Source organism: Artemia sp. Qi Xiang Cuo, chromosome 13 (assembly GCF_049724085.1).
Source record: "Artemia sp. Qi Xiang Cuo chromosome 13, ASM4972408v1, whole genome shotgun sequence".
Taxonomy (NCBI): Eukaryota; Metazoa; Arthropoda; class Branchiopoda; order Anostraca; family Artemiidae; genus Artemia; species Artemia sp. Qi Xiang Cuo.
Window position 1 is genome coordinate 64,778,940 of NC_142806.1, and position 18,830 is coordinate 64,797,769.

The window sequence follows — 18,830 nt, forward strand, 5'->3', positions numbered from 1 at the left end:
GAAAAAAAATCGAAGGACTTTCATATAAAGTTTCTATAGGTAGCTCAGAAAAAGAATTAGAAGCTTTAATTACGGACTATGACAATTTCAGCTATAGATAAATGGACGATGAACATGTAGAAAATGCTTAGCCAGCGCAATAGCGCTGCCTAAGTAAAGAACGATTTTGGCACAATGTATTATTTTTTCCAGCCCAGGGCACTTCGTATCGAAAGAGTTGTCGTAGAAACTTCAAAAAGGGCTCATTCGATTGGAAATTGGAATGGCTAGTGCCCTTTTTAATAGTCGAAAGTGATTGAAAGGAAACTAACACCCCTTCCACGCCCACCATATCCCCATACACATCCAATCAAAATTTTGTTCATCGTAGTTGATTTCCAGATAGAAATTATGTTTTTGAGGAGGACACTCCCCCGCAGCTCTCAGGTCAAGGGTTGTAAGTTTTTCTCTTGGGGTATATAAGGTTCTTGTTATAGAAAGCTTTGTCGTAGAAACTTCAAAAAGGGCTTTTTCGATTGGAAATTCAAAAGGCTAGTGCCCTTTTTAATAGTCGAAAGTGATTGGAGGGCTAACCCCCTCTAACCCCCTCTCACGCCCACCTTTTCCCCAAAAACATCCGATCAAAATTTTGAGATAGCCATTTTGTTCAACGTAGTTGAAAGTTCTGGAAAAAAGGTCTTTGAGGATGACACTCCCCCCACAGCCCTCCGGGCAAGGTTTGTAAGTTATGCCGAGGGGGCATATAAGAACGATGTTGGCACAATGTATTATTTTTTTTAACTTTAGACCAGAGCACTTCATGTCGAAGAAGTTTTCGTAGAAGCTTTGAAAAGGGATCATTCAATTGGAAATTGGAGTAGCTTTTGCCCTTTTTAATATTCGAAATTAATTGGGAGGCAACTAACATCCCTTCCACGCCCACCAGTTCTCCAAACACATCTAATCAAAATTTTGATACAGCCATTTTGTTCAGGGTAGTTAATTTCAAGATAAAAATTGTGTTTTTGAGAAGGACACTCCCCCACAGCCCTCAGGGCAAGGGTTGTAAGTTATGCCCTTGGGACATATAAGGTTTTTATAGAAAGCGTTGTCGTAGAAACATCAAAAAAGGCTCATACGGTTGGAAATTCAAAGGGCTAGTGCCCTTTTTAATAGTCAAAAGTGCTTGGAAGGCAGCTAACCCCCTCTCACGACCACCTTTTCCCGAAACACATCCAATCAAAATGTTGAGATAGCCATTTTTTCAACGTAGATAAAAGTTCTGTAAATTAGGTCTTCGAGGATGACAACCCCCCTACAGCCCTCAGGGCAAGAGTTTTAAGTTATGCCCTGGGGGCATGTAAGGTTTTCATAAAAAGGGTTGTTTCAGAAACTTCAAAAAGGGCTCATTCGATTGGAAATTGAACTGGCTAGTGCTCTTTTTAATAGTCAGAAGTGATTGGAAGGCAACTAAAACCCCTTCCACGTCCAACATTTACCCAAACACATCCAATCAAAACTTTGAGATAGTAATTTTGTTCCAAGCAGTTGAAACTTCTGCAAATTATACCTTTGAGCAGGACACTACCCCCACAGACTTCTGGGCAATAGTTATAAGTTATGCCCAGTGGGCATATAAGGCTTTTATTGAAATCTTTGTCATAGAAACTTGAGACAGGGCTCATTTGATAAGGCTAACTAACCTCTCACGCCCACCTTATCCCCAAACACATCCAATTAAAATTCTAATTAGCCTTTTTATTCAACGTAGTTGAAAGTTTCGGAAATTAGGTCATTAAGGATGACAATTGAAAGGGATAGTGCCCTTTTTAATAGACGAATGTAATTGAACGGCAACTAGCCCCCCTCTCACTCCCACAATTTCCCCAAACACAACCAATCAAAATTTTGATATATCCATTTTGTCCAACGTAGTTGAAAGTTCTGGAAATTATGTCATTTAGGATGATAACCCCCTCAGAGCCCACAGTGCAAAGGTTGTAAGTTATGCTCTGGGGGTATATAAGGTTTATATAGAAATTTGTTGTAAAAATTTTCAAAAGGGGCAACTTTGATTGGAAATTGAAATTGCCCCTTTTAATAGTTGAAAGTAAATGGAGAGTAATTAACCCCCCTCTGGCGCCCACCATTTCCCAAAACACATTCAATCAAAGTTTAGAGATAGCAATTTTGTTCAACGTAGTTAAGAGTTCTGGAAATTATGTATTTAAAGATGACACCCCCCCCCCCCCAGAGCTCCGAGGGCAAAGGTTGTAAGTTATTCCCTGGGGGCATATAAGGCTTTTATAGATAGTGTTGTCGTAAAAACTTCAAAAGGGGCTCATTTAATTGGAAATTAAAAGGGCTAGAGCCTTTTTAATAGTCGAAAGTAATTGGAGGTTAACTAAACCCCCTCTCACGCCCACCATTCCCCAAAACGCATCCGATCAAAATTTTCAGATAACCATTTTGTATAATGTAGTAGAAAGTTCTGGAATTTAAGTCTTTGAGGATGACAACCCCCCCCCCCCCCGCAGCCCTCAGGGCAAGGGTTGTATGTTATGCCTTGGGGACCTATAAGGTTTTTGTTGAAAGTGTTGTCGTAGAAACTTCAAAAGGGCTCATTTGATTCGAAATGAAAGGGCTAGTGCCTTTTTTAATAGTTGAAAGTGATTGGGGAGTGACTAACACCCCTCTCACGCCCACAATTTCCCCAAACTCATCCAATCAAAGTTTGAGATAGCCATTTTGTCTAACGTAGTTGAAAGTTCTGGAGATTAGGTCTTTGAGGATGACAACCCCCCTCACAGCCCTTAGGGTAAGGGTTTTAATTTATGCCCTGGGGGCATATAAGGTGTTTATGGAAAGCTTTGTCTTAGAAACTCAAAAAGGGATAATTCGATTAGAAATCGAAAGGCCTTGTGCCCTTTTTAATATTCGAAATCGATTGGAAGCCTTGACATTTTTTATAGTAAAGATCGATGTGGGTATAATTTTTTTTTTTTTTTTATATACCAGGACACTTCGTATCGAAGGAGTTGTCGTAATAACGTTGAAAAGGGCTCATTCGATTGAAAATAGAAGGGGCTGATGCCCTTTTTTAATAGTCGAAAGTGATTGGAGGGCAACTAATCCCCCTCCGACGCCCACTTTCCCATTTACCCATTATGTTTAAAAACTAAATTTTGCCTTAAGATTAAATGAAAATGTACTGTGTTAATGCTAATTCCCAATAACGTATCTCAGCAGTATCCAGAGAACAACTGAGGTTATTATGTTCAAACTTTGGGGCTACTTCTGCTCTTAAAATTTAACCAAATCAAAATAGCGTAAGTGTATCCAAGCTGTCAAAGAAAGTAAATAGATTTTTCTTTTGCAAATGGTATCAAGTTTTCCATTTCAGGTCAACTGTAGGATTTATGAAACTAAATTAAACACTACTATTTGTGTCCAGATTTCTAAAAGGGTGTATGTTGTTAAAAATTGCTGAAAATTTTTCTCCAGCAAACAAATAGCAGGCCAAACTACAAAGACTTTAAAAAACAAAAAGATTTAAAGTGTTATTTTCTTTTTCCCTGAAAAAACTATGCCATTATAAAATGAACAGAAATTAATTTAAAAAAAAAATTTCCACAAATTAAATTTTTCAAAGGAAAGTAAAGAACTCCATTAAACCAAAAATTAGCAAAAAAAAATCAAATAATCTACCAAGCGTGAAACTACCACAATTCAGCATTGATAAATAAATGAAACCCAAAACGAACAGAAATTACAATAAATAACAGAGTCAAACTCAAAACGCGCAGAAATTAACATAAGTAGGGCTCAAAACCCCTATGCCTTCCAAAGGCCAGAACATAATTTGCACTTTACTGAAAAAAAAATGTTTTTACTTTTATAACTTTAATAAATCAAATAATATTAACATTTTGATTACTAAATATCAGTTTATGTATATTAAACTGACAATGCACATTCATTTGTATTTTGTCAGTAAAGTGCAAATTATTTTCTGGCCCTGGGAAGGCATAGGGGTTTTGAGCCCAACTTATGTTAATTTTTACTCGGTTATTTATTGTAATTTCTGTTCGTTTTGGGTTTTATTTATTTATCGATGCTCATTTGTGGTAGTTTCACGCTTGGTAGATTATTTGATTTTGTTTTTGCTCATTTCTGGATTAATGGAGCTCTTTACTTTTCTTTTAAAAACTTATTTTGTGGAAAAAGTTTTTTTAATTAATGTATCAAAAAGACCACCATGTTTAGAATAGGTAGCACACGGGGTAAAATCAATTACACCCCTGGCCATGGCAACCGGGGCATCCTGCTACGGATATCCCCTCATTTTTTTGACAGCCTTTTTCTGAAATTTCACTACACTGTGTTTTTTACTCTAAAGCAAATTATCCAATTTTTCTAAAGGCAGAATTGTAAAGTTTGATAGCAACATTTCCTAATACCTAATTTGAATTCCCGATTAAAAGTATTCAAATGAGAAAACCTAGTTGTTCTGTTTTAATCAATAGCAGAGACTCTTAAAAACTAATTGGAGCTCTAATGAGTTATTTGTGAAAATAGTGCTTTAAGGCTCAATAATGGTAAGTTTATGAATGCTTTTGATATGATGCAATACTATGGTTAATGCATTACCTGCAGATAGAATGACGTAATTTTCATTTAAAATAATTTCGGATGGCATCATAGATGTGTAAAAAATCATGGCGTTATCCTCCATATATAAAATACATCCAAATCTAGAAATGTGCATACGTGTTTAAGCCACAGAAAGAGAACAGCCCAAAATGCTGATTAACAGAATATCAAGAGTGTCAAACGCCTTATTAAAAAAAAAAAGAAATGAAAAAAGAAGACACGAAACTGGCTATTTTCCAAATACTGTTACAAAATGGGGTAGACCCGAATCTGAAAGATAGTGAGGAAAAAACTGCTTTGCATTATTCTGATGAAAAAGGAACACTGGATATTTGTCAGCTGTTATTGAGCAATAGAGCCAACCCAAATATAGAGGGCGGTTCGTAATACGTGCCTGCTTTGCATATTGCTGCTGGAATGGGCAGACTGGATCTCTGTCAACTACTAATGAGCAATGGAGCCAACCCAAACATAAAAGCCAACGCCTTCCTATACGGCGAGACAGCTTTGCCTGATGCAGCTCAAAAAGGCAATATTTATATTTGTCAACTGCTGCTGAGAAATCGAGCCGACCCAAATATAAAAGGCGGCTTGTGCAGAAGGACAGCTTTGCATTATGCTGCTGAAATGTGAAGACTGAATTTTTGCCAACTGTTGCTGAGAAATTGAGCCGACCCAGATGTTAAAGGTGGCTTGTGCAACTACTAAGCTTTAAAATGCAGGTGGCACAACAAGACAGCCTTTCGTTATACTGCTGAAAAAGGCAAACTCAATATTTGTCAGCTGCTGTTGAGCAATGAAGCCAACCCAAATATAACAGGTGGCAAGTCCAACAAGACAGCCTTGCATTATGCTGCTGAAAAAGGCAAATTGGATATTTGTCATCTGCTACTGAGAAATGGAGCCGACTCAGATTTAAAATTTGGCTGGCACAACAAGACAGCATTGCATTATGCTGCTGAAAAAGGCACAATGGATATTTGTCATCTCCTGCTGAGAAATGGAGCCGACCCAAACGTAATAGGGGTGTTAAAAGACTTGCCTTCAATGACATTGACAATTCACTCAAATCACTGTGCCGGGATGTGCTAAAGTATTATTACATTATGATCATATAACCGACATTTTTCAAAACGTGCCGTAAACTTTGAGACAATATATAATTAAAGGTGTGCGTATAACTGACCCCCATATAAGTGAACCCCTTTGCCACTAAACCCTCATGTAACTAAACCACTGGGGAACTGAACCCCATTTAACTAAACACTCGTGCAATTGAACCCCTGTGTAACTCAACCCCATTTAATTGAACCCCCGTGTGAATTAAATCCCCGTGCAACTGAACCATCGTGCAACTGAATCACCGTGCAAATGGACCCCCGTACATGTAAGCCACAGTGCCACTAAACCTTCTTGAAACTGAACCCTCGTTTAACTGACCCATCGTGCAACTCCAAATAACAAATAATATATGTAAGCAATGGGCAAATTTAGAACTTACAGCCTTTTCCCCAGGGGCTGGGGGGTCATATCACCCAGAGACATAGTTATTCGACCTTTCAACTATACTGAACAAAATCTTTATCTCAATATTTTGATTTGATGACTTAGGGGGAAAAGGGGGCGTGGGAGGTGATCTAGTTACCCTCCAGTGTTTTTAGTCTTTTAAAAAGGGAACTTAAACTTTTAATTTACGTTTGAATTAGCCCTCTCCCAATCGTCTAGGACCACAGCAGTGTTTTATTATATTTGGCACCATGAACACGAATCAAATAATCAATGTATTTAATATGGACCCCTACATGTTGAAATGAAAATCCTATTGCATACCTTCAGACTTTCTGGAGCATATTCAACATGCAGACAATGCCCTTATCATCGTTAATAGCAGTCTATCAAGTGTAAAGACGGGGTATGCAAGTGTATGCAGTGACTATAAAGTATTTATATTAGGCTGGGTTCACACGATGTAATGTTATTGTTGCCAAATGGTACAAATGCAGGGGGAAAACATCCTTCATGATATGTTGTTGTTTCCTCCCTCGCTGGAGGAGGCTCCTTGGCTGTTTAGTTCGTCCCTGGAAGATATATGGCCTGCAGCGTTTCGATAGGCTATTTTAAAGAGGCTCTTTTGTCGGCTTATGTACCGGCCGGCATTGGAAGACCTATCTAAGTAAGTAGTATTTGAGCATGAGACGCAGAAACAGTGTCCTCTCAATCATTTCCACGTTATTTAATGCTACATGCTCACCCGGGGCGTATGGAGGGGGAGGCAGAGGGGGGCAGCTGCCCCCCAAGACCTTCAAATTTAAATTAGATATGGCTGAAAAAGCAGATGCTTGAAAAAGCAGTTGATAAAAGGTAGACGGTTGAAAAAACTGGAAATAAACAGAAATCTATTCAAACAAATTTATTCAATTCAAACAAGAAGCAATCATCCATAATGTCTTGGAATGATTTAGCTGTAATCCAAGAAGATTAATGCTGAAGCATATTGATGATTTATAATTTTTGGTGATTACTTATTAATAAGGATGTCATAAGTATGAAAGAACTTGCTGGCAATGTAAGGTTTTGTGAACTGCCAATATAACTTCAGCCCCCCCCCTTCCCCCTTCATCACAGAAGTGGCTGCCCCCTCCCTTAGGCAAGAAGCTACGTACGCCCATGCCGACATGACTTCATCTCCCCCTCCATCAAACCATCAAACATTGGTTATCCATCTTTCAAACAAGAAAGAATATAGAATATTTTGATCCTCTTGGCGTACCGTATACATTCTATACCCTCCTGACGACCCTTGTCCCTCTGGGTGGACTTACAGTAAATATTTTTTAGCGCAATAGTTATTAGTTGGAACGCTATCCGCGTAACACAGTTGAAATCAGCGTATCTGGTTTTCCATGTTTGATTTTTTCAGCTTGATATTAATATTGAAAGAGTCGTTTTTGAAATAAAAAAATTGAGGAAAGTTCAAAGTCGAAAAAGAGCAGGAATGCAAGAGGCAACAAAATTTCTAGTTTTTCTGTGAATGAAAGTGGGAGCATGGAAAAAAATAAGCTTACTTGGAAGGATTACAACTTTATTTTGGGAGGAATTTTGCCACATATATCCATTACACCACCTACTGGTAGGTAACTAAAGTTCAATGTCCACCCCCATGTACATCGGTTCTCAATCAAGTATTTTGAAGCTAATATCTGACATAAAAGAACAACTTTTTATTTTAATTGTGATTTCTTTACCATAGACAAAATTTGGTGCAACTATTCAACGTAAAAAAATAGATAGTCAAAATAGTATACTGTGACGAGAAATGGTTCCAAAACAGTAGAAACTGTTTCATTCTGGCACGGAAAGAGACAGTTTTCCGGAATGGCTAATGGATCTAACAAGATCTAGCAACTTTATTGAAATAGAAAACCATTCCAAAATCAAATCAGGTATAATTACTTGGAAAACAGAAAGCAATAGCTGGGAAAAATAGGCACACTTGAAACAAAAAAAAGATTTTTTGGAGCCACGCAATATGCCACCTCACTCTCTATGGTTTTAATGTTGGGTCATAAGTACTAATCTTTTTAATTGACTTTATATAGTTAAATTATTGATATCTTTTTAGTGTCCCTTTTAATTTTATATATATTTATATCTCGTTCTTTTTTTGTGTTTATTCACTTATTTTATCCCCCCCCCCTCCTCTTTTTTAATAGCCCTTTTAATTTGTTAGCTTGTGTTTATGTTATTTTTTTTTAAGTTTAGTTTAATCAGTTATCTTTTCAATTTTTTAATTGACTTCTTACAGTAAAATTATTAACTCACCAATAATTGTTCATATTGATTTTTCTTTTTCGTTGTTGTTTTTGCATTTTTGCCGGTTTTGGTGTTTCATATGATATTTTGACTCCGAAGTCCAAATTTGGTGCTTTGTGGGATTGTGGTAGTGATTTTTAAAATAAATATATTATTTTACCAACCCCGTAGAGATCATAAAATTGATCTTACTCCAGAGTGGAGGTTCTAAAGCTTAATAAAAATTTTAGTGAATGAACTTGAAACTATATTATGAATGAAAAATGTTTTAAACTATTTTGTTTATTTATTTGCGTTTTTCTTACTTTTGCTTATGGTCATCTTCAAAAGTTGAGAACCATGTTTTCTCTTATAGTTACCACGTCTGATGCCTTGGCAATCATTGACGCTAGAGATGTTGAGGACCTTTATGCAGACGTAAGTGATGATGACCTCTTTGAGCCTCATGATATAGAACTTGAAAATACAAGTTAACATGAAGATCATAACAGTGCCTTCCTTCCAGGCGATGAAGGTATCGTTGATGAGGAAGTATCTGAGCTTGAGTCTGTTTTGAAGATGATATATCTCTAGCCGAGCGGGCTAAAATACTGCAGCGACCAATGAAACGACTGAAATTGATTAAATGGAGGGAAAGCACCATGTTTGAGATTCACTTGGGTTCAGTAAGAGATTAAGTTATCTTTACTGGCCATTCTGTTTGGAAACCAGAAGAGATTTTCACAGAGTACTTCCCCCAGACTATCTTCGATGACACGGCATATGCCACAAACTACACCTATCAAAAACAAATTCCACAAGAACTTGAATGTCACTAGTGACGAACTTAAGACATTTTTGGGAGCTGTAATATTAATAGGCAATCTCAAATATCCTCAAATCAAATTGCACTGGAAGGCAAAGTATCGTGTAAACCAGATATCAGAATATACTGGAAAAACCCGTTTCTTCACTCTAAGAAGTAATCTAAAATTTTTTGCAGATGAGGAAATTTCTGCGGATAATAAGAAGAACAATCGGTGGTGGAGAGTTCAGTCAACTATCGACCGTTTTGTACCGTTTGCATCTCTTTTCCGAGGGACAAACATTGTTCAATTGATGAGCAGATGATCCCATTTTACGGAAAAACGTCATAAAGGAAGAATGTACCCAATAAAAGCCAAACCCTATCGGTCTCAAAAACTTTGTTTTGGCTAATCCGAAGGGCCTAATACTTGACTTTGAGATTTATCAGGGTGCCACTACGCTTCCTGAAAGTATGCGATGCCATGGCCTTGCAGCTGGAATCGTACTCAAACCATCTCAAACTCTCCCACCCGGATTCTTGGTCAACCTTCTTAAGACCATACGCGGGTGTGCCTTGTTTGCCTCTTTTTGAATTCTGGATCAGCTTGCCTAAGACTCTAGGCAGGCATGCCTTTCAAAAAACTAACCTAACAAGTATGTGTCCAATAAGAGAGTCATGCATAGTCCTGCCATTTACCCGTGCCCCAGCCATTTAAACATTTGCCTCTCAATTATTTGGACTATCTGTCTTGACTTTTCTCTGTCCTACAGTTAACCAGCGTCTTGATGCAACCTATACAACCTATTGTAAAATACTTGATAACTTCAATTCAAAAAAAAAAGGCAGGCATGCCTTTCCAAAAACTAACCTGACAAGTATGTGTCCAATAAGAGAGTCATGCATACTCCTGCCATGTACCCGTGCCCAGCCATTTAAACATTTGCCTCTCAATTATTTGGACTATCTGTCTTGACTTTTCTCTGTCCTACAGTTAACCAGCGTCTTGATGCAGCCTATACAACCTATTGTAAAATACTTAATAACTTCAATTCAAAATCAACGGACCGTGCCCCAGCCATTTAAACATTTGCCTATCAATTACTTGGACTATCTGTCTTGACTTTTCTCTGTCCTACAGTTAACCAGCGTCTTGATGCAACCTATACAACCTATTGTAAAATACTTGATAACTTCAATTCAAAATCAACTCTACTTTGATCGATTTTTCAACTAAACAAAACTACTCGACTTTCTGTGTGAAATGCAGATAAATGCAACTGGCACAATAATGCGAAATAGATTTGGAAAAGAGACCATACCTCTAAAGCCAGAGATAGAAATGAGGAAGAATGGGAGAAAGTCGAGCGTAGCATTTGTATAAGAAGATCGGAAGCTAGCCACCGCCGAATGGTTTAATTCAAAAATCGTGAAACTAGGCTCAAAATTGCAAGGTAGTAGAATAAGAGATAACAGTGGAAAGATGGGACAAAAAGCAGGGGGGAAAAATCACAATATCTTTCCCAGGGTCTGTAGTCGACTACAATAAGTACATGGGTGGAGTGGACATGGCTGATCATATGATAAGTTATTACCGATTAGCTTCCAGAACTAGAAAATGGATTGTAAGATTCCTTCATCATTTTATTGATGTTGCATGCTCAAATGGTTATATCGAGATGCAGGCTCATGAAGAAAATACCAGGCCAAGCTTGAACAAACTCATCTTATATCGTTTTCACGTCGCAGAGTACCTTCTCTGTCGGCCGAAACTGGAGCAGTATGTTGAGGAAGATGACGATTGTGAAGTACTTTCGGCTTGTAATCATAGGCAGCGCAATAGCCACCCTCAAACAACACCACTGGTTTTCATCCTGAAAAAAAAAACTAATGGTAAAATTCTAGTTTAGCTGCTTGTTGCAATCTTGGAAAGGGGTTAGGTTAGGTAAATGAAACCTTCAGTAATGAATCCAGGGCCAAAAATTAATCTAGTAAGATATTACTAAGCTTCCATGTTAACTCTCTTCTGATTTCCAAGTTTTAGAAATTTGCCTACTTGACAGGTTATACCAATTGAAATTTTGACAGTAGGTATAACCTTAATTTTCAGTCATCAGTTTCTTTTTCTGTGGTTTTAATTCTAAATATGCAATTCCTATTATTTGAGTTGAATTTTAAGCCATATCAATGGTTTTTTTTCTAAATATACGAAATATATTTGCAGATCTTTGAAACCTCATAAATTTGGATTGAGCAAAGTTGTGAAGCTGAAAGTAGTTTTCTTGTACTTAATTAAAGCAGAAGATCTGTTTTGCATGGTTTCAGTGTCAGAACAGAAATATTTTGAAAGGTCATCAAAGGTCACTGCTCTCTAGTGGGGGAAGGAGTGGAGGTAGGTACTTCAAAATACCTTCCTATGACATATTTCAGTCTACCTGTCCCTGAGGTAAAATGTTGTTTTGTTGAAATTTCAATAGGTATAGACCATAGACCTGTCAAGCAGGCAAATTTCTAAGACTAAGAAATCATAAGATGGTTTATATGGAAGCTTGGTAATACCTTCCCAAAGTATGGTTTTGGCCCTGGATTCATAACTGAAAGTTTCATTTTCCCAACCTAACCCCTTTCCAAGATAAAAAAAAAGTGTAAACAATTTACTTACATTTCTGTCAGTTAGCAGTGTAAAACCTCTTAGAAAACTGAATAATAAATTCTCTTGCTTTTGTTCTAAAAATGCAATTTCTATTATTTGATTAGAATTTAAATCCATATCAATGTTTTTTTTTCAAAATTTAGGAAATTTATTTGCATATCTTCAGAGACTTATATTGGGATTGAGCAAACTTGTGAAGCTGAAAACAATTTTGTTGTACTTCATTTAAGCAGAAGATCTATTTTGCCAGGTTTCATTTTTATAACACACAGATTTTTAAAGGTCATCAAAGGTCAGAACCCTCTAGAGGGAGGAGCAGAGGTAGGTACTTTAAAACAACTTCCTAGGGCACACTTTAGCCTAAAGACCCATCCCTGATAGTTTCATTTTCCAAACCTAGCCCCTTTCCAAGATAGCCAAAAGTAGCTAAAGTAGAATTTTACCAACGGTAAAATTCTACTTTAGCTACTTTTGGCTTTTACCCTCAGGGCAAAAGCTTTTGGCCCTCAGGGCAAGGGTTGCAATTTATGCAATTGGGGCATATAAGGTTTTTATAGAATGCATGGTCGTAAAAACTTCAAAAATGGCTCAATCGATTGGAAATTGAAATGGCTAGTGCCCTTTTTAATAGTCGAAAGTGATTGGAAGGCAATTAACACCCTTCCACGCCCACCATTTTCCCAAAAACATCCAATCAAAGTTTTTAGATAGCCATTTTGTTCCACGCAGTTTAAAGTTCAGGAAATTATACCTTTGATTAGAACACTCCCTCCAGAGTCTTCAGGACAAGGGTTATAAGTTATTCCCTGGGGGCATATCAGTTTTTATTGAAATCTTTGTCGTAGAAACTTGAAAAAGGGCTCATTCAATTGGAAATTCAAAGGGCTAGTGCTCTTTTTAATAGTCTCGAAAGTGATTTGAGGGTAACTAACCCCCATCTCATGCCCACCTTTTCCCCAAACACATCTAATCATAATTTTGAGATAGCCATTTTGTTCAACGTAGTCGAAAGTTTTGGAAATTAGGTCTTATAGGATAATAACCCCATCAGAACCCTCAGTGCAAGGGTTTTAAGTTATGCCCTGGGGGCATATAAGGTTTAAATAGAAAGTTGTTGCACAAATTTCAAAAGGGGCTCATTTGATTGGAAATTGAAATTGCCCTTTTTAATAGTCGAAAGTGAGTGGAGAGCAATTAACACATTCAATCACATTCAATCAAAGTTTACATATAGCCATTTTGTTCAACGTAGTTGAAAAGTTCTGGAAATTATGTATTTAAGGATGACAAACCCCCCAGAGCCTCCAGGGCAAGGGTTGTAAGTTATGCCCTGGGAGCATATAAGGTTTTTATAGATAGAGTTTTTACAGTTAATATTTTTTAGCGCAATAGTTATTAGTTAGAACGCTATCTGCGAACCACAATTGAAATCAGCGTATCTGGTTTTCCATCTGTGATCTTCTCTTCAGCTTGTTACTAGCATTGGAAGAGTTTTTTTGCATTAAAGAAATGGAGGAAAGTTAAAAATCGAAAAAGAGCAGGAAGGCAAGAGGCAAGAAAATTTCTAGTTTTTCTGTGAATGAAAGGTCGAGCAAGGAAAAAAACCGTTCCTTGCTCCACCTTTCATTCAAAGAAAAACTAGAAATTTCTTGCCTCTTGCCTTCCTGCTCTTTTTCGATTTTGAACTTTCCTCGATTTCTTTAATGCAAAAAAAAAACTTCTAATACTAATAACAAGCTGAAAAAAAAATCACAGATTGAAAACCAGATACGCTGATTTCAACTGTGGTACGCAGATAGCGTTCCAACTAATAACTATTGCACTAAAAAATATTAACTGTAACAGCTCTATCTTTAAAAACATTTTATGCCCCTAGGGCATAACTTACAACCTTTGCCCTGGGGAGTTTGTCATCCTCAAATACATAATTTCCCGAACTTTTCAACTACATTGAACCAAATGGTGATCTCTAAACTTTGATTGAATGTTTTTGGGGAAATGGTGGGCGTGAGAGGGGAGTTAATTACTCTCCACTCACTTTTGACTATTAAAAAGGGCAATTTCAATTTCCAAACAAATGAGCCCCTTTTGAAATTTATGCAACAACTTTCTATATAAACATTATATGCCCCCAGGCCATAACTTAAAACCCTTGCACTGAGGGCTCTGATGGGGTTACTATCCTTAAAGACCTAATTTCCAGAACTTTCGACTACGTTGAATAAAATAGCTATCTAAAAATTTTGAATGGATCTGTTTGGAGAAAAGGTGGGCGTGAGAGGGGGGTAGTTGCCCTCAAATCCCTTTAGAGACTATTAAAACAGGAACTAGCCATTTGAATTTCCAATCGAATGAGCCCTTTTTCAAGTTTCTACGATAAAGATTTCAATAAGAACTTATATACCCCCAGGGAATAAATTATAACCCTTGCCCTGAAGACTGTGGGGGGAGTGTTCTAATCAAAGGTATAATTTCCTGAACTTTAAACTGCGCGGAACAAAATGGCTATCTCAAAATTTTGATTGGATGTTTTTGGGGAAATGGTGGGCGTGGAAGGGGTATTAGTTGCCTTCCAATCACTTTCGACTTTAAAAAAGGGTACTAGGCATTTCAATTTCCAGTCGAATGAGTCATTTTTGAAGTTTCTACGACAAGGCTTTCTATAAAAACCTTATATACCCCCAGAACATAACTTACAACCCATGCCCTGAGGACTGTGGGGGGGGGGGGGGGTTATCCACCCCACAGATCTTGTTTCCAGGACTACCAACTACGCTGGACATCATGACTATCTTAAAATTTTGATTGGATGGGTTTGGGGAAATGGTGACCATGGGAGGGGGGTTAACGACTCTTCATTCACAGTTGACTATTAAAAAGGGCACTAGATCTTTGACTTCGCAAATGATTAAGACTTTTTTCAAGCTCCTACGACAGCGCTTTCTATACAAATCGTATATGCCCCTTGGCATAACTTACAACCCTTGCCCTGAGGGCTGTGGGGAAGGCTTGACATTTGTATAGTAAAGATCGATGTTGGTATAATGTATTATTTTTTTGTTGTTATTGTTGTTTTGACCAGGGCACTTTATTTTGAAGGAGTTGTCGCAGGAACTTCGAAAAGGGGCCTTTCGATTTAAAATAGAAAGGGTGATGCCCTTTTTAATAGTCGAAAGTGATTGGAGGGAAACTAATCCCCCTCCCACGCCCACCCACCAATTTGCCTTTATTTTTAAAAAGTAAATGTTGAAATAAGATTAAATCAAAATGCACCGTGTTAATGCTAATTCCCAATAAGGCATCTCAGCAGTATCCCAAGAACGACTGAGGGTATTATATTCAAACTTTTTGGGCTGTTTTTGTTCTTAAAATTTAACCAAATCAAAATGGCGTAAGTGTATCCAAGCTATCAAAGAAAGTAAACAGATTTTTTTGCGAATGGTATCAAGTTTTCCATTTCAGTTCAACTAGAGGAGGTATGAAACTAAATTAAACACTACTATCTGTGTCCAGATTTTCAAAAGGGTGTATCTTGTTAAAAATTGCTGAAAACTTTTCTCCAGTACACAAATAGCAGGCCAAACTATAAATAGACTATAAAAACGAAAAGATTTAAAGTATTATTTCCTTTTTCCCTGTAAAGACTATGTCAACAAAAAACGAACAGAAATTAATTAAAAGGACTTTTTAGACAAATAAGTTTTTCAAAGGATAGTAAAGAACTCCATTAAACAAAAAATGAAAAAATAAAGTTAGTATTATTTGATTTATTAAAGTTATCAAAGTAAAAACATTTGTATTTTTTTCAGTAAAGTGCAAATTATGTTCTGGCCTTGGGAAGGCATAGGGGTTTTGAGGCAAAGTTATGTTAATTTCTGTTTGTTTTGAGTTTGACACGGTTATTTATTGTAATTTTCGTTCGTTTTGGGTTTCATTTATTTATCGATGCTGATTTGTGGTAGTTTCACGCTTGGTAGATTTTTTTATTTTAGTTTTGCTCATTTTTTGTTTAATGGAGTTCTTTACTTTCCTTTGAAAAACTTATTTTGCGGAAACAGTTTTTTTAATTAATTTCATTAAGCGCCAACCATTACCGCCTGAGAGAGTTAGAGGAGCCATTCACTTACTCGAATACCAAAGCCTAAGGAATGCAAAGAGGTGCCACCTTCCTGGCTGCTCAATGAAGACGAGGTGGTGGTGTAATGAATGTAAAGTGTTTCTATGTCTTGCGGGTGACAGAAACTGTTTTTTTGTTTCCACACATAAACTACTGGTGGAAAATAAATTCCCTACTTCTTTCTCTTGATAAAAATTAAAGTGTTATATAGTCGACATATATGTTTGATTTATTTGGTTAGGAACCGATGCCCTCGGAGTGGACAGTGGATTTTGGAGAGGGGGAGGGAGTGACAAATTTTTGGAGGTCATTTTTGAAATCAGTGATTTTTTTTCACTAGCTATGTAAAAATCACGCGTCTTCAATGCCTATATCTATTCCAGTAGTCAGGAGGATACACCTCACATTAAAATTTATCTTGAGCAGAGTGGAAAATCTATTATTCAGATTCGGAAGTAGGTACAAGATATATCAACGAATAGCTGTAGTTTTCATGCACTATTATATTTTATTTTCCGATGTTGCGGACATACTTACAGTCAAGTCCTCAAGCTTTGTGGCAACCATCCTCGATTGAACGACTTTCTAGTTGAAAATACTTCCCTTTCTAGTTGAAAGTGGAATGTTTTAACAATGTTTGTAAATTTTTTAATTAATAAAATGTGTGTATATACAAAACACTGTGTCCTATTAGATTTCTTCTTCTATGTATAGGTAATCATCAGAAACGATAAGTGGCAGCAACTCGTCAGGATTCAACTTCTATTCATCTTAACATGCTGGGGGTGTCCCTCCTGCCCCCCATACGTGACAGCCCAGATCATCATACTATGTAATATCCTTCCTACAGAAATCGTGTTAACTCAACGATAATTACAACACTCACTCTTATTGCCTTTGTAATAGAAGGGTCTAATATAAGTTTTCGTAAAATCCCTAGGTATTTCCCTTTATTCAAAAATCATATTTACAATATTCAGTAATTTGTTTCTAACTTCACAACCATGATATTAAAAAAAAAATCATTTATCGTACTATCTGCATCTGGGACCTTTTAGTACCGTTTCTAATTCATCCTCGAAAAATAAATTTAAAAAAAATCCCATTGCTACGGTAAAGATAGGAAATGAGATTAGTGGTTGGTTTTTTGTTGAATCAAGAGTTAACCGTAGTTGCTTTTACCCCAATTTATATTGATCGTATTGATGGACTTTGTCTTAAGAAACATGGCAAAGGCTATGGAAGAGCATTGGATCAAACAGGGAGGTAAAACTTTCCTAGGCTTAGATTTGCTAGTGATTCGAGTATCCTGGATGAAAATGCTAGCAAAATAAATGAATTTCAGGAGGCTTTAACAATTCACAGTGCAAGCGTGGGTTTGAAGATTGATATTAAGAAGACTTAGTCGGTTCGACTAGGAATAAATGAGGGTGAAGAGGGATTTTGAGTAACAAAAAGATTGACCAAGTGGATAGCTTGACTTACTCTCGTTGTACTACTAATAAAGATGGTGGATGCATTGAAAATGTTAAGAGTATAATAACCAAAGCCTGGCGTATTCTGTCGCAGTTGAAAAATATTGGAGGAGTAGGAAGACAAGTCTGCAAACAAAGATTGGCATATAAAAGGCTACAGTGAGGACAGTGGTAAAGTAAGAATCTGAAGCTTGGGTGCTTCGGAAGGCGGAGGAGGGTTTGTAAGAGGTTTTCTAGAGGAATTTTCTACAGAGTCCCTTGGATACCCACTTGACAGACCATATTTCAAACGGAAACCTGTTCAAAAAACATAGTTCTATCCAGCTCTCCAGGGCAATAATTAGGCAACGATTGAGATGGGTAGCGGATGAAGGATGACAGACTACCAATAACTGTACTTTTCACCATCCTTCTAGGGCAAAACAAAAAGTAGGTTGTCCCCAAATGGGGGAGGGAGGGTGGGAAGACTTCATAGGAAAGGAATTAAAAGCCCCTTGAGAGGATTTACAGAGGTAAATAATCTGTAAGAACTTATAAGTTAACTTCAAATCTCTGGTCAATCCTAAAAGAACTAGATATTACCTGACTTGGGAGTGCAATATTTTAGAAGATTAATTGTAAGAGAGGTAGAGTCTGACAACGCAATGGTAAAATTTTTTTATTTTGGGTGTTATTTAGATTAAAATAGGTGAGAAAACAAAGATTTAGTCACCCAATGGCAAAATATAAAGACGAAAAACAAGTAAATATTTTGACAAGGACCTCCACCAAGTCGTCCTCAGTACTAAAAAAAAGAGAAAAAAAGAAAACAACTACTAAACAGATATTAAATTGTGAAACTAAAATCTGATAAAAGATGGGTTTAAATATAAGCTTCCTGGCTTACACTGGGTGTCGAAAGTCATCCGGGGTTGTGGTTGGCTGATGAAAAAAATTATTGAAGCTGTAGATTTTGCTGGACGGAACCATCTGTCCTGAAACAGTTAAACTACATGCGACCAAATGAAATAAGCCACGCTAAAGTAATTGTATTTTTCAATAAACTAAATATTCAAGCCTCAGGAATTCCTCACGGTTCCCTGTCAACATCGTTAAAATAACATGAGTTACTAAGGCTATATTACACCACAGGCAAAAAGTCTATGTTACAGATATGTATGTGTCCTATCTTTCAATGTTAAAAAAGGGGTCAGGTATACAGGTACCTTTTGGCCATATATGATGACATAACAGTGTTCTAAAAGCTTGTGAAACTGAGGATAAGCAAAACCAACCACGAAGTTGATTGGTACCAAAAATTAATTCAGTTTAACGTCTGAATTAAATACATTTTGTCAAATGATTATCAGTTGGCAC

General features: G+C 37.0%; 1 pseudogene; it reads left to right on the top strand.

Moving 5' to 3' along the window:
• The first annotated feature begins 4,836 nt into the window (after positions 1–4,836).
• LOC148945551 (uncharacterized) lies at positions 4,837–5,724 on the top strand (annotated as a pseudogene).
• The last annotated feature ends 13,106 nt before the right edge of the window (positions 5,725–18,830 follow it).